We start from the raw sequence: 15,953 nt of genomic DNA, 5'->3' as shown, positions 1-15,953 counted from the left end.
GCGGGCCCCAGGGGAAGAGCCTTCTCTGTGGTGGCCCCGACTCTCTGGAACCAGCTCCCCCCAGAGATTAGAACTGCCCCTACCCTCCTCGCCTTTCGCAAACTCCTTAAAACCCACCTTTGTCGTCAGGCATGGGGGAACTGAGATATCTCCCCCGGGCCTATACAATTTATGTAAGGTATGCTTGTGTGTATGTCTGTTTAATAATGGGTTTTTTAAAATATTTTAAATTGTAAATTATTAGATTTGTTATAAACTGTTTTTATTGTGTTGTGAGCTGCCCCGAATCTACGGAAAGGGGCGGCATACAAATCTAATAAATAATAATAATAATAATAATAATAATAATAATAATAATAATAATAATAATAAAAATTGACAAAAATGAAGAGGGTCTGAAAACTTTCTGAACTCACTGCAGATATCAATAAGAAAACAGGTTATATGTTTTAGCACAGTGGTCACCCACCAGTGGTTCGTGGACCACTGGTGGTACATAATAAAAATTTGGTGGTCCACAGTGTACCACCAAAAGGTACCACTAAAGGTGGGTGGAGGAGCTGCTCTGGGATGAACAAAGGGCCAGTTCTGTGACTAGATCTCTGTAGAGAGTGGTACGTGCAAGGTATAACTTTGAAGTGTCTGAAGGACCCTATCCCATCACTGGGAGTCCAGGTCCTTCAGCAAGTGGCACGCAGGATTCATATTAGTGGTCCAAGGGATTTAAAATGTATCAATTTAATGCTCTCTGAGGTCCGAAAGGCTGGTGACTCATTTTAGCAGATAATACTTTAATACATACAATGTTCTCGTGACAAATACAAAAATTATTGGGACAGGAGATTGAATGGCAGGAATGGATTTCGTTACTGCAAGGAGTTGGATTTTACCTGAAGCTCTCCTCTACTGATGAAAAGAGCCTTGCCAGCCATTTTCTAAACCCATGGAAACCACTGCAGATATAGATTCTCTTCTGGTGTGAGGCTCCTACTGGATGCAAAGTTTCCTGAAAGGTTTCTAGACTGCAGAGCCAATGACAGCATAGTATACAGTATGTCCTCTCATTTATTTTGAGAGAGGCAGGAAGAAAGAGGAAAATTTCATAAGATAAGTTGTACCAAGCTAAATTCCTGGAGAAATTGTCCCATCTATTGTCATGGTTAGAAGAGTTGATATTGCAAATGAAAGTAAAAAAAAGTATTTTTTATCAATTTCAATGTATAAAGTGTTCTTTCCAAAGGATAATTTTGCATAATCAGAAACTGAAATGGTCCCCAGACATTTCATTATGCCAAGAATTAAAGCCTTTAATAATCTTATTAAATGTGGCCCATTTTATGAAGCACTCCTGTGTAAACATTATACATTCTCTATGTTATTACTGTATATAATTGTTGTAGGAAAATACTGGATAAAAGAAGTCTGAGTGGGGACATAGTAACGTTTTCCTAATATCTGAAAAAGCTCTAATAGAGATGACACAAAGACTTGCTTTCTGCTGTCCCAAAGAACAGCCCATAAATACATTAGAGAGATAGGATACAATGTTTTTCTAGATATTGCTGAATGACATTTTCATAATCCTGACAAAAATTGTACTCTAGTACCGGTTTAAACTGACAGCTTCACTACTCCAGATATACTCATTCTCAAATAATGTTTTAGTAGAATAATAAGAACAAACACACACAGAGAGAACCAAAATAGACATGTTGATTAAAGAAATATGTGTATTACGCTAGATCTCTGATACAAAATGGACTATAATTTTAAGTTTTTCATAGATGAGGTAAAATAATAAGCAAAGCAAAAAAGAAAAGTGAGATTGGCTGGTCTTCATGACATTTAGTTACTGGTAGCCTTCCTTAATCTGGTTCCCAAGAGAGATAATACTGTATACCACAAGTCCCATTCCTCCCACTCATCACTCACATATATTGATTTGGGGGAAGGGACTGGTTTGACAAAAAGAGCCTCAAAGCACAAAGATGTCTTGTGTGGTATCCTTCCATTTAAAGCAGTCACAACTTTTCTCAAAACTAGTCAGCATCTATAGGCAGCAATTATTAACGTCCAGGAAAAGATACATTTGCTTTAAATATTTGCAAGTTGATCCCATGTTTATTCTGTCATGCACTTTTTAGAACCTAGTCTAAAACACAGCACAGTGGGGGCACTGGTAGTTATAGTCCAATATATCCATAGGGAATGAAACTAAGTTACACCCTTAACATAGAAATGTCAGAATAGTTTTCAGATACTCAAATTATGAGGGTCGCCCAGAACATAATGTACCACATTATTTCTTCAACAATTATTTATTGAACACAATGAAACTTACACACAAGAAAGAATGAAGTTTCTTCTACACTCGCTATTTTTCCACATAATCTCCATCCCGTTCTATGGCCTTCCTCCAGCAAGACACAAGGGTGTGTGTGCCCTGTTGGTACCACTCCTTGTTATGGTTACAAAGCCATTTCTGCACTGTACCGAACAGTCTTCTAATGGCCTCACCCTCTCTGCCCAGCGACTAACCATACTTCTGTCAACTGCAGATTATCCATAAACTGTACACAAACATTTGTGAATGTTCCCAACAGTTTTTTTTCTCCGCAGTGAGAAATTCAATGACGACATGCTGCTTGTAACGTATATCAACACCAACACTCCGCAGTCTGCATTGGTTGCCGATCAGTTTCCGGTCACAATTCAAAGTGTTGGTTATGACCTATAAAGCCCTTCATGGCACCGGACCAGAATATCTCCGGGACCGCCTTCTGCCGCACGAATCCCAGCGACCAGTTAGGTCCCACAGAGTTAGCCTTCTCCGGGTCCCGTCAACTAAACAATGTCGTTTGGCAGGACCCAGGGGAAGAGCCTTCTCTGTGGCGGCCCCGACCCTTTGGAACCAACTCCCCCCAGATATCAGAGTTGCCCCCACCCTCCTAGCCTTTCGTAAGCTCCTTAAAACCCACCTCTGTCGTCAGGCATGGGGGAATTGACATGTTCCCTCCCCCTAGGCTTATAAAAGTTATGCATGGTACGCTAGTATGTATGATCGTTTTTCAATTGGGTTTTTTAAAATTAACTTAAATATTAGATTTGTCAGGCATGGGGGAATTGACATGTTCCTTCTCCCTAGGCTTATAAAAGTTATGCATGGTACGCTAGTATGTATGATCGTTTTTCAATTGGGTTTTTTAAAATTCACTTAAATATTAGATTTGTTTTACATTACATTAGATGTGCCGGTGCTTGGAGGCTGTTGGGGTCTGGATGGGTGTCAACAGACTCAACCTCAACCCGGATAAGACGGAGTGGCTGTGGGTTTTGCCTCCCAAGGACAATTCCATCTGTCCATCCATCACCCTGGGGGGGGAGTCACTAACCCCCTCAGAGAGGGTCCGCAACTTGGGCGTCCTCCTCGATCCACAGCTCACATTAGAGAAACATCTTTCAGCTGTGGCGAGGGGGGCGTTTGCCCAGGTTCGTCTGGTGCACCAGTTGCGGCCCTATTTGGACCGGGAGTCACTGCTCACAGTCACTCATGCCCTCATCACCTCGAGGCTCGACTACTGTAACGCTCTCTACATGGGGCTACCTTTGAAAAGTGTTCGGAAACTTCAGATCGTGCAGAATGCAGCTGCGAGAGCTATCATGGGCTTTCCTAAATTTGCCCATGTCACACCAACACTCCGCAGTCTGCATTGGTTGCCGATCAGTTTCCGGTCACAATTCAAAGCCCTTCATGGCACCGGACCAGAATATCTCCGGGACCGCCTTCTGCCGCACGAATCCCAGCGACCAGTTAGGTCCCACAGAGTTGGCCTTCTCCGGGTCCCGTCAACTAAACAATGTCGTTTGGCGGGACCCAGGGGAAGAGCCTTCTCTGTGGCGGCCCCGACCCTTTGGAATCAACTCCCCCCAGATATCAGAGTTGCCCCCACCCTCCTAGCCTTTTGTAAGCTCCTTAAAACCCACCTCTGTCGTCAGGCATGGGGGAATTGACATGTTCCTTCCCCTTAGGCTTATAAAATTTGTGTATGGTATGCTAGTGTGTATGATTGGTTTTTAACTTGTGGTGTTCTTAAAATTAATTTAATATTGGATTTGTCTTGTATTGCTGTTGCTGTGAGCCGCCCCGAGTCTGCGGAGAGGGGCGGCATACAAATCTGATTAAATAAATAAATAAATAAATTAGATTTGTATTGTTATTGCTGTGAGCTGTCCCGAGTCTGCGGAAAGGGGCGGCATACAAATCTGACAAATAAATAAATAAATAAATAAATAAATATCAATTCCAGACGTCATTTTGAAACACTGCTGCAGCTACGCTATTTGTCTGAAAAAAGGCAAAATTTACACACACACACTCCTGACAATTCAAATAATGTATATCTAAAGTTTCACATGCGTACCTTTACTATAGGCTGAGGAAAAATGTCTAATCTACCATCTATAAAACCTTTCATAGTACAGGTAGTCCTCAACTTAAACAGTGACAGTTCAAAGTTACACCATCAGCCAGTTATCACCATTTTCCACACAACCCTTGCACCATCCCCATGGTCATGTGATTTACATTCATATGCTTGAAACTGATTCACGTTTTTGATGGTTGCAATATTCCTGGGTCATGTGATCATCTTTTGCAACCTTTTGACAAGCAAATTCAATTGGGGAAAGAGATTCACTTAACAACTGTTGTGGTTAGCTCTGGCCCAGCTCCTGCCTCAAGGACTGTGGATGTGGGGGAGACATCCACATGCTGCAGGCCTGTTTTGCCCCCCCCCCCGGTGGAATCTGCTGATGAAGGCTCCTCTGACAAAGAAGACATGAGTGACAGGGAGGAGGAGAGTGTGGCAGACAGCTCAGAAGGAGATCAATTATTTGGCTCCTCCTTGGATTCAGAACAAGAGTTAAAGATACAGCCACGCATGCGGAGAGCAATGCATAGGCAACAACAACTGAGAGATTATTATCAAAGAAAATGAGGCCACCTGTGGTTGGGTGGGGCTGTGGTAATTAGTGAGGCTGCTATAAATAGCAGCCTGTGGGTTTGGCCATTGTGGAGGATTATCTGATCGTTGTGTTTCGTGACTGCTTTACTGACTTTGACTTTTTGTGTGCTGATTTTTCCCCGCTTTGAAACTAAACCAGAGCAAAGTGTGTTTCACTTTGTGAAAGAAGAAGGACTGTGAATTGCCTCACAGCTGCAAGCTAAGTATCACAGAACTGATAAGGGACTTGTACAAATTACCAGTTTGTTTGGAGACGAGTGCTCTTTGCTATACCAAAAGAGGGCTTAGTTTAAGTGAATTTTCATTATAAAGAACATTGTTTTGAATTTTCAAACGTCTGTGTGTCTGAAATTTGTACCTGTGAATTTTTTGGAGGATTCTACCAGAGAGCCTGACAGAACAACAACCATGTTGCTTAACAACCATGTTACTAATTGCAGTGAATCACTTAACAAGAAAAATCTAACGGGTGTCGGTAACTGCCTTGAGGATTCCAGAGACAAGTCACCTATTCATTAGGAAAGTCTTAGGGCTTGCCTGACAGCTGCATGCTCCCTTGGTTTATAGCAGGCTCAAGCTTAGCTCTTCACACAAAGATGGATCCCAAGGAGCGACAGAAACTCGGGCCCCTTACCAAGTCTCCTGGGGATGCAGTGTTTTAGCAGAGCTACCTGTCAAACAATACACCAAATTCACAGCCTTCAGTGGGGTCAAGCTGAGGCTCTTCACGCTGGAATAACAGTGGTGGCTCCACTGGCCAAGACCGGGAGCCAGCTTGCAGCAGGAATCTTCTTGGCCAAAACTCCTTCGTGCTGAGAAGAATCCAGGAATTAAAAGGTTTGATCAAGCTAAGACTGAAATAACATGTCTGTCCAAGTGATGTGACAGAGTCAAAAGCTGCAGATCGTATACAGGGGCGGGTTCCTTTTACATGGCTACTGGTGCAATGCGCATGCACCATCACATTTCACACATCCATGTGCTTGCTATGCATGCACGCGCATCCCCTTGTGCAATTTTGCTTCACCAAAATCTCACAAGGGAACACGCATGCACAATATTGAGATGTTTTGCTTCTATGCACAAACCCCCCAAAAATCACCAAAATCTCACGCACAAGAGTGTTCTCTTGTGAGATTTTGCTTCTGCGCATGTACAGCAAGCAAAAAAAGGCCACTTTATTTTTAAAAAAGAGATTGTGTCATGCAGCGGACCGGCGAAGACCGCACCAGAGTGGTCGTGCGCAATTTGCACAATGTGCACTAGGCTGCTGCCGGAACAGTGCACCGGTAGGAACCCACCACAGAGGTCCATTGGTAAGGGAGGCATGTCCTCACAGCTCTGACAACTCTGTCCAGTGAGCTAGGAGACAAAGTCTACCCACTCCTGGATTCTCTGCTCAGCACACTGGAGATGGGGCAAAACTCACTTAACAAATTTTCCACTTAGCAACATAAATTTGGGGCTCAATTGTGGTCGTAAGTTGAGGAGTACTTGTATAGGCTCTAGAATAGGGACCAACTCTAGCTCATTGTCCCATAAGATCCGACAGGATGGGTGCATTTTAGTCCATCTAATAAACAATATCATCTTATTGGACCCACCAGGTGTGCATTCTGTGTCCTTTGGAACAGCAACAACTTCTGAAGTATGGTGAGCTCCAATTCTGCAGGCCTTCACGAGAGCTCTGATGACCTCGCAGTTCCCCCATGCTCCTGGCTAGGGGATGGTTTGCATTTACTGTTGAAAATATGTGTGTAGTTTGTCTTCACTTATTTTCTACTAGGGGTTTTAGTGTATTAATTTTAACCATCTGTTGTATATTGTGGAACATAATATAACTGGAGTTGAGGCTTCCTTGCTTGCTTCTTCCATTTTAGAAAAAGGTTCAAAGATTTTTAACTCAGTTTTATTTTTTTTCAACTGCATTAGTAGACTCAAGGGCAGCACTCTAGTTCTTTCTCTCTCTCTCTCTCTCTCCTCCCCTCTCTTTCTTTCTCTCTCTCTCTCTCTTTCTTTCTCTCTCTCCCTCTCTTTTCTCTCTCTCTCTCTCTTTCTTTTTCTCTCTCTCTCTCTTTCTTTCCAGTGAAGTAAAATGGCTGTGCACATACGAACACACGAAGACAGCTGGAAGCAGCTTATGAAGCAATGGTGCAAATATTTTGTAAAAGTCACAGCTCCTTTTATTTATTCAGAAGTTGCTTTGGACACATTCTTCTGTATTATAAAACACTTTTTCCTAAGGGTGTGCACTGTCTTATTTGATACAAAATGCATCAATAGGCTCTTCAACAAACTCCAAAATTAGTTAATATACTCTTCCTGTTAAAGAGACTTCACACATCCGTTCTTTAAGCATGAGCCAGACGCCGACAACAATTACTAGTACTATTTAATAGTACTAGTACTATTTTGATATATTTTTATTTCACCCCATCATGATAGTCTGCTTGGCTTTCTCTACTTAACCTGATAAAGCAAAAACCTATGAGATAGGTTAGGCTGAGAGACAGTAATTACTGATAGTTTAAAGTGTGAGCTTCGGTTTTTAATTCACCCAGTTTAATCCAACATACTAACTACTACTTTCCACATCAAGTCCTGATGACTCAAAGTAGTTATCAAAGCCTTCTGACCTTATTTTGGTCATATAAATCTAGAGGAGGTGGTTTACTGAGTCAATTCACTAACAATAGACATAGAGTTTAAAATATGTATCTATGCTGAAATACTTTACCCTCTTTTGCAACCACTTCCCTTGTGGGATGAAACGGTAAAGTTACATCAGAACATGTGCCCATTATATGAACATTATATACACATTCAATTATTTTTCTCTGAAGTATCTACTCACAAACAGTGGAAACCAATTACCTTGTTCTGGATTAGTCAGGGAGCTTCAAACAGAATGGGAAAACCTGCAACATTATGTCACCATAGCATTCAATTATGAATGCTACTGAAAGCAATGTATCAACTACAACAACTGCACAGTTGCAACGTTTCAGTTATTCTACAAATCTCATTTCTCTTTGTAGTATCTTTCTAGAAGGATTGCAAAATGCTTTCCCGTCATATGAATTTCAGTTATGATTTGTTCATTTGCTGGATTCTCTCCATTTTATGTAGGTTTTAACTAGTATACTTGTATGCTGCCTTACACTTGTTAAAGGCAGCTAATCCAAAGTTGAGAATTCATCTCTAAACTGACAGTTGGCAATCAGGAGATATTTCAGCTACTTGGAAAAAATGACTGCAAGGAGAATCTGCAAGAAAGCAAACCATGAAAGAATGGAATCTATCATTTTTAAAATCAATATCTAGTGATTAGGACAATGCCATGCTTAAATTTAATAGAAACGTTGCCTGATATTTAAGTTAGATAAAGAGTTAGATAGTTAAGAATTAAAGAGTTAAGCTGTAGTTTTGGTTGTTTTTAAATCTTATTTAAAAGTTTCAAAACGACATTTCAAAGGAAGAATATTCCATTCATAGGTGAGCAACTATACATCCATTATCCCTTTTATAGGTAAAATACAGCTGTAACTGTTTTAAATGTTGTAAAACCTAAATTAGCCAGCTGCTTGAAGCAGTGAGTTTCTACTTCAACCTCATGGGAAAGATAGCCTTATTTAATCAATAGTTGAGGTGCTATGTCACATGAAAGCAGGGGTGGGCTACTGTTTGAACGGGGAGGGGATGCCGTGGGGTAGTGAAAATGGAGCTCCACCCCAGAGCATCCAATTTCCATTGAAAAATGTTGAAAGAAAATGCAGGGCATTGTGCATAAGCCACGCCCACAGTGTGGCAGTAAAAATGTTGGTATCCCTTCACTGTATGAAAGCCATCTGAACTTCTTCCAAGGAAAGTCGACCTTCCTAGCAATGAATATATAGAATAATTTACAACAGAAATCTTAAAAGAAGCATACCATCAGAAGTAATATGGTAAACCACCTAGCCAAGAAGTGCACACTTTTTAACATAAAAGGGGGTGTCTCTTAATATGCTGATTTGGTGGACCAATGTTTTGTACCTTGGTATTTTTTGGGGGGTGAGGGGGGGGGGAAGAATTAGTGTGGAAATGGAACTTTTAGGCCTTTGATGTTAGGCTCTTCTGATAAAGACATAGCAATAATCACTAACTGCAAACTTTACTCCATTTTTCTAGAATACTGTACAAGTTTCAAACTCAACAGAAGATACTCAAACACAGTATAAAATCCACACTGAATAACAGACATTTATACAATTGAAGGAGTCCAGAAATACTTCACAAGAAGAATCCTCCACTCCTCCTCACGCAACAAATTACCTTACTCCTCCAGACTTCAAATACTAGGTTTAGAAAATTTACAGCTACGCAGCCTCTGAACTGATTTAACTGTTGTTAATTTATTTATTTATTTATTTATTATTTAGATTTGTATGCCGCCCCTCTCCGAGGACTCGGGGCGGCTCACAGCAGAGAAAAACAAATCATAAATAATCTGAATACATTTAAAACATTTAAGATTTAAAAAGAAACCCCATATAGTACATACACACTCACAAGCATACCATACACAATTTAAACATGCCCAGGGGGAAATGTCTTAGTTCCCCCATGCCTGACGTCAAAGGTGGGTTTTAAGGAGTTTACGGAAGGCAGGTAGAGTAGGGGCAGTTCTAATCTCCGGGGGGAGTTGGTTCCAGAGAGCCAGTGCCACCACAGAGAAGGCTCTTTCCCTGGGGCCCGCCAACCGACACTGTTTAGTTGACGGGACCCGGAAAAGGCCCACTCTGTGTGACCTAATCGGTCGCTGGGATTCGTGCGGCAGGAGGCGGTCTTGGAGGTATTCTGGTCCGATGCCATGAAGGGCTTTAAAGGTCATAACCAACACTTTGAATTGTGACCGGAAATTGATCGGCAGCCAATGCAGACTGCGGAGTGATGGTGAAACATGGGCATACCTAGGTAAGCCCATGACTGCTCTCGCAGCTGCATTCTGCACGATCTGAAGTTTCCGAACACTTTTCAGAGGTAGCCCCATGTAGAGAGCATTACAGTAGTCGAACCTCGAGGTGATGAGGGCATGAGTGACTGTGAGCAATGAGTCCCGGTCCAGATAGGGCCGCAACTGGTGCACCAGGCGGACCTGGGCAAACGCCCCCTTCGCCACAGCTGAGAGATGGTTTTCTAATGTGAGCTGTGGATCGAGGAGGACGCCCAAGTTGCGGACCCTCTCTGAGGGGGGCAATGATTCCCCCCCCAGGGTGATGGACGGACAGATGGGATTGTCCTTGGGAGGCAGAACCCACAGCCACTCCGTCTTATACATCACAATGTACTCCCTGTTTAGCAACTACTTCACCTTTAACAGCAACAACACAAGAGAACGCAATAGATACAAACTAAATGTAAATTGCTACAAACTAGACTGCAGAAAATACGATTTCAGCAATAGAGTGGTCAACACCTGGAATTCACTACCGGACTCAGTTGTTGCTTCCTCCAATCCCAAAATCTTCAACCTTCCATTATCTACAATAGACCTCCTCCCTTTTCTAAGAGGTCTGTAAGGGGCATGCATAAGTGCACCTTTGTGCCTACCGTTCCTGTCCTAATGTCTATTTATCTTTTCGATCTCTACTTTATACTTATATTATGTTAAACATACTACAATACAATACTATATTTGTATGACAAACAAACAAAGAAACAAATAAATAAATAAAGTCTATCTTGATAAGAATTCCTCACCATCCCACCAGGGGTGGGTTCTGACTGACCTTGCTGCTGGTTCGCTTCCTCACGAATTGCATGGGAGCACATACATGCACAGTACTAAAAATGCAGCTTCTGCGCACGTAGAAAATAGCTTATGTACAGAAGCGAAAAAATAGCTTATGCACAAAAACGAAAACAAGATGGCACTGACAAGGGAGCCAGTTCGGGAATGTGTCCTGCTGGCCATCGCTCCCGATTTGGCGAGCAGAGGGAAATTCCCACTACAGGTTCCTTTAAGGCAGTGTTTCCCAACCTTGGCAACTTGAAGATATTTGGACTTCAACTCCCAGAATTCCCCAGCCAGCAAATGATGGCTGGTTAATTCTGGGAGTTGAAGTCCAGATATTTTCAAGTTGCCAAGGTTGGGATACACTGCTTTAAGGCTTTCTTAGTTATTAATTGCTCCTGTGTAGGAGAGACTGTTCTATAAACAGATAACAGAGGAATGTCCAGATGGTTAAAATGTGAACTTCTCTCCGTGAGAAACATATACACTTTAAAAAAAAAACTGTTGTGGGATTGTCATGATTAAGTCTATAGAATGAAAGGCTGAAGTCTCAAACCCCAGAGACCTTTTGAAATTATACACCTGGCTCCATTTCCTCTGGCTGTGTAGCTTAGAAATTACTGCTGCCATCTTATTTTTCAAGTGGATACTTCTGTCTGGTGTAATTCCATTTAGCTTGCTTTATGGAAAAGATAGGATTTCCACAGTCTATACCAGTGATGGTGAACCTTTTTTTCCTCGGTTGCTGAAAGCATGCGTGTCCTATCACACGTGTGTGCTTGCCCACACCCATAATTAAATGCTCCCATGCATCCCACCCCCTTATGCATACACGCATGACCCCCTGTGCTGCCCCACTTCCTGTGCATGTGTGCATAACCTCCGCCCCTTCCCGCTCCCCCATTTTCTGACTTCCGATGGACCTGGCAGGCACGTTTTTCACTCTCTCCAGACTCCAGAGGCATTCTTGGAGCCTGAAGAGAGTGAAAAGCCCCTCTCCCTCCCTGCAAGAGGCTCCCCGGAGGCCAAAAATGCCCTCCCATAGCCTCCACATGAGCCAAAAATCAACTGGCCAGCGCACACAGGCATTTTGGGGCTGAGCTAAGACAACAGCTCACATTATTATTATTATTATTATTATTATTATTATTATTATTATTATTATTATTATGTCAGTACAACACAGCAAACGAGATCACCATGCTGGATTTCGTATTTCATCACCAGTCGGGCGCTTCCCAAGCACCTAGGACTACTTGATGTAGCGGCGAATTATGTTTGCCGATCCCAGTAAAGCGGCCTTTTGCAATTGACAGATGGAGATTTTGTCAATTCCGATGGTTTTCAAATGTCCGCTGAGATCCTTTGGTACTGCGCCCAGCATGCCAAGTACCACTGGGACCACTTTCATTGGCTTATGCCAGAGTCGTTGCAGCTCGATTTTTAGATCTTCGTATTTCACTAATTTCTCTAGCTGCTTGTCCTCAATTCTGCTGTCTCCTGGGATTGCGATGTCGATGATCTATACTTTCTTTTTCTCCACGATCACAATGTCGGATGTGTTATGCTTCAGAATTCGGTCAGTCTGAAGTCCCACAGTAGTTTTGCTTGCTCATTTTCGACCACTTTTTCAGGCTTATGATCCCACCATTATTATTATTATTATTATTATTATTATTATTATTATTATTATTATTAATTAGATTTGTATGCTGCCCCTCTCCGCAGACTCGGGGCGGCTCACAACAGTGATAAAACAATATACAATGACAAATCTAATATTAAAAGTCTAAAATAACAAATTTAACATTAAAAGTCTATGTACCAGTAGATATGGCTCCGCATGCCACCAGTGGCACACAGGCCTGTATATTGGCAAGGGGGAAAAAAATGAAAAATGAAATCAGTTCTAAAGCACGACCTCTCCGCCTGTAATCTTGAAGTGCGTGACTAGGCAAATCAGCCCATCCTCCTTTGTGGGGAGGTAGACCAATTTCACAAGAGATAAGTAGAATTAAACTTCTTCTTTTAAAAAACAATGTATAGATTTACTTTTAACTTCAGATATTATCACACCAAAATCATCAAATGATAGTGAAGACAAAGATACATTGCTGTTCAAATCACTGACAAATATCTTAAAAGAACCTTCAATAGAAAAATATACAGGAAAAGATAAGACTCTGAACAGATACCAACATGACACTGATCTTCTCCTATGTGAGATCAACTTTGATGTAAAGAAATGCCAATTTGCATAAAGCACACAAAATCTGAGTGTATAAAGATACAATAATAACTACAAATATGAAACTTAACAAAAGAGAAAAAAAGTTAGCAACCCCCCCCCCCCAATTCTTCTAAACAACATTTAGAACAAATGTTTCCTTTGTTCAATGTGTTACCTAGAATTTTTTTGTTTTGCTACAAATTCCAACTTTAATAAAAGACTGTGGGGGTGGGGATTAGCTTTCTCTTCCTCCCTGTCTGCAGCAGTTTCTCACTTATCTGTCTTCTGCCAGAAAGTTTCCAAAACATTAAAACATCTTTTTTTTTTTACTACTGAAAGGTTTCAGAATGTCTGCTTTATAATTTTAGCTTGCTTATATTCATATATGATATATGAAGATATAGAGATCATATAGCCGTGATGGTGAACCTATGGTGCACGTGCCAGAAGTGGCACACAGAGCTCTCTCTGTGGGAATGGGTGCCATTGCCAGCTGCTTTTTTTGGTCTCTGATGCATGTATGTGCACCGGGCACCTGGTCTATGCACATGCTGGAGCACCGGAAACCCGAAGGCCAACTGGTCTTTGGATTTCTGGCGCACACATACACGCCAACCAGCAGGTCTTCACATGCACTGGAGTGCCAAAATCCTAAATGCCAGCTGGAACATGCATGCACATCAGCCAACCGGTCTTTGGGTTTCTGGCATTCAGGCGTGCGCAGGCAGGATCCAGTTGGGCACTCGGTGCTGGAAAGGTTCGCCATCCCTGTCATATAGCATATTCTAACAAACATGAGTTTTAGTAGATGAGGCTGTGCATACAACAGAAAAAAAAATCAAGTATAGTGGTACCTCTACCTAAGAACTTTTCTAAATAAGAACTGAGTGTTCAAGATTTTTTTGCCGCTTCTTAAGAACCATTTTCTACTTAAAAATCCGAGCCCAGAAAAATATCCCAGGAAATTTGAGAGCAGCATGAAGGCCAGTTTCCTGCTATTCCCCCTTTAATCCCGGCATACAAATCTAATAAATAAAATAATAATAATAATAATAATAATAATAATAATAATAAGCCTTGACCATTATGCAATGTAATTAGCAAGCTTGTTGAACTTATACAATTACAGTACTGTACACAGCTATTCTAGTATATTCTGATTATTTCATTAAGTGGAGCAAGTCTAATTTATTGCCTTTGGAATCTATGACATCAATAAATTAATGTAAAAGACCAGAATTTGTAATTGGTATGAACTTGGGTTTACAATATTTATTTCCTGAAATATATCTCAGCCTGTTAAATTAAATGTGAAGATGCAATTTCAGTAGATATAATTCAATGGTTAAAATTGCCATTAAATCTAATATATATTTTAAAAGAGATCATCATGTTAAACCTGGATAAGATATTTTATGGAGAGAGATAAGCTGATAGGAAAAAAAAACTTCGGCAGGCTAAATATTTAGGTTATCTCTGGGTAATATAAATCTACCTTCTGATGATGGCAGCTTTAACTTACAGTCTTTCATTTTAACATCTATAATTTGGGAGGATTTTTTTTTATTATTATGCTCTTTTGTTGCCCCATTTGAAGAACAAATTTATAGTGTAACACATTTGAAATACTGTACTGGTAAGTTTTAGGGTTCAGGTAAGCTGGGATCTTAATTTTCCTCTTCAAAAGCTGCCAGACACATTTCAGTGTTGTTAGAAACTGATTATGGGGGATAATAATAATGAAGACTTGAACATAGTTGGGGAAGATGTTTATTTGGAGTGCTTGGGCATACTTTGAAGCAGTTGGTTTAAAACAGTGATATTAAAGACTTGGAGAGATTGCTTGCTGAATATGACTAACCAAGAATATTTGCTTAACAAATTATACAACTGAAACATGTACTAACTAAACAGTGTGACCAGATGCTTTAGCTATTTATGAAGCACCTGCAATTTCAGCTACCTTAAGAAATGTAATGCTGTAAAAGAAATCAAGACTTTTATTTTATAAGGAAATAAAAAGTAAAAGGAAAGTTATTATTACTGCAGTTGTATACTTAAATTGTGAAATGAAGAACTGGAATATCTAGCTTTGAAGAATCAATGGATACTGGTGTTTTAAGAAATGTAAAATTTGCTACAATTTAAACATTAATTCATCATGAAATATTATTTCCTTTTAATTGCCTCTCTTGAAGAAAAATTAAAAAGGGATGGAAATTGAATTGTTCATGTTAGCATTATAAAAATATATATAAAGGATTTTAACTCATATGATATGGTCTCATCTAACTTCTATTTTGTTTTGGTCCAAATTACTGCATATGTCAATATTTTGACCAGAAATATACTTAAGGATTTCAGTATGTGTCACTCCTTCAAGACAGACAAGACTAGGAAACCAAAGTCATGCATGCTAGTATTACTTTCATTATAAGGTTATTGTACCAAAATCTTCCAAGCCTGAGTGTATACCACTCCCCTCCTTTTTTTAATGTCTGTGAGGCTACAGAGGGTCTTGACTGAGATATTTATTTTCAGGTTATAGTTCTGACCTGAATGTATTTTTATTTATTTTTATCTGACCACTGTCTTGGTTGCAGCTACTCCTCGTTTCTTGAGGTTATTCCTTCCTTCTGCCATTTACTGTACAGTATGATAAACTATATGGGTGGGTGTCAACAAACTCAAACTCAACCCAGACAAGACGGAGTGGCTGTGGGTCTTGCCTCCCAAGGACAATTCCATCTGTCTGTCCATTACCCTGGGGGGGAGGAACTATTGACCCCCTCAGAGAGGGTCCGCAACTTGGGCGTCCTCCTCGATCCACAGCTGACATTGGAACATCATCTTTCGGCTGTGGCAAGGGGGGCGTTTGCCCAGGTTCACCTGGTGCACCAGTTGCGGCCCTATTTGGACAGGG

The sequence above is a fragment of the Erythrolamprus reginae genome, chromosome 1 (assembly GCF_031021105.1).
Source record: "Erythrolamprus reginae isolate rEryReg1 chromosome 1, rEryReg1.hap1, whole genome shotgun sequence".
In the NCBI taxonomy this organism is placed as follows: Eukaryota; Metazoa; Chordata; class Lepidosauria; order Squamata; family Dipsadidae; genus Erythrolamprus; species Erythrolamprus reginae.
The sequence above is the reverse complement of the archived record's forward strand: the minus strand, read 5'-3'. Positions refer to the sequence as shown.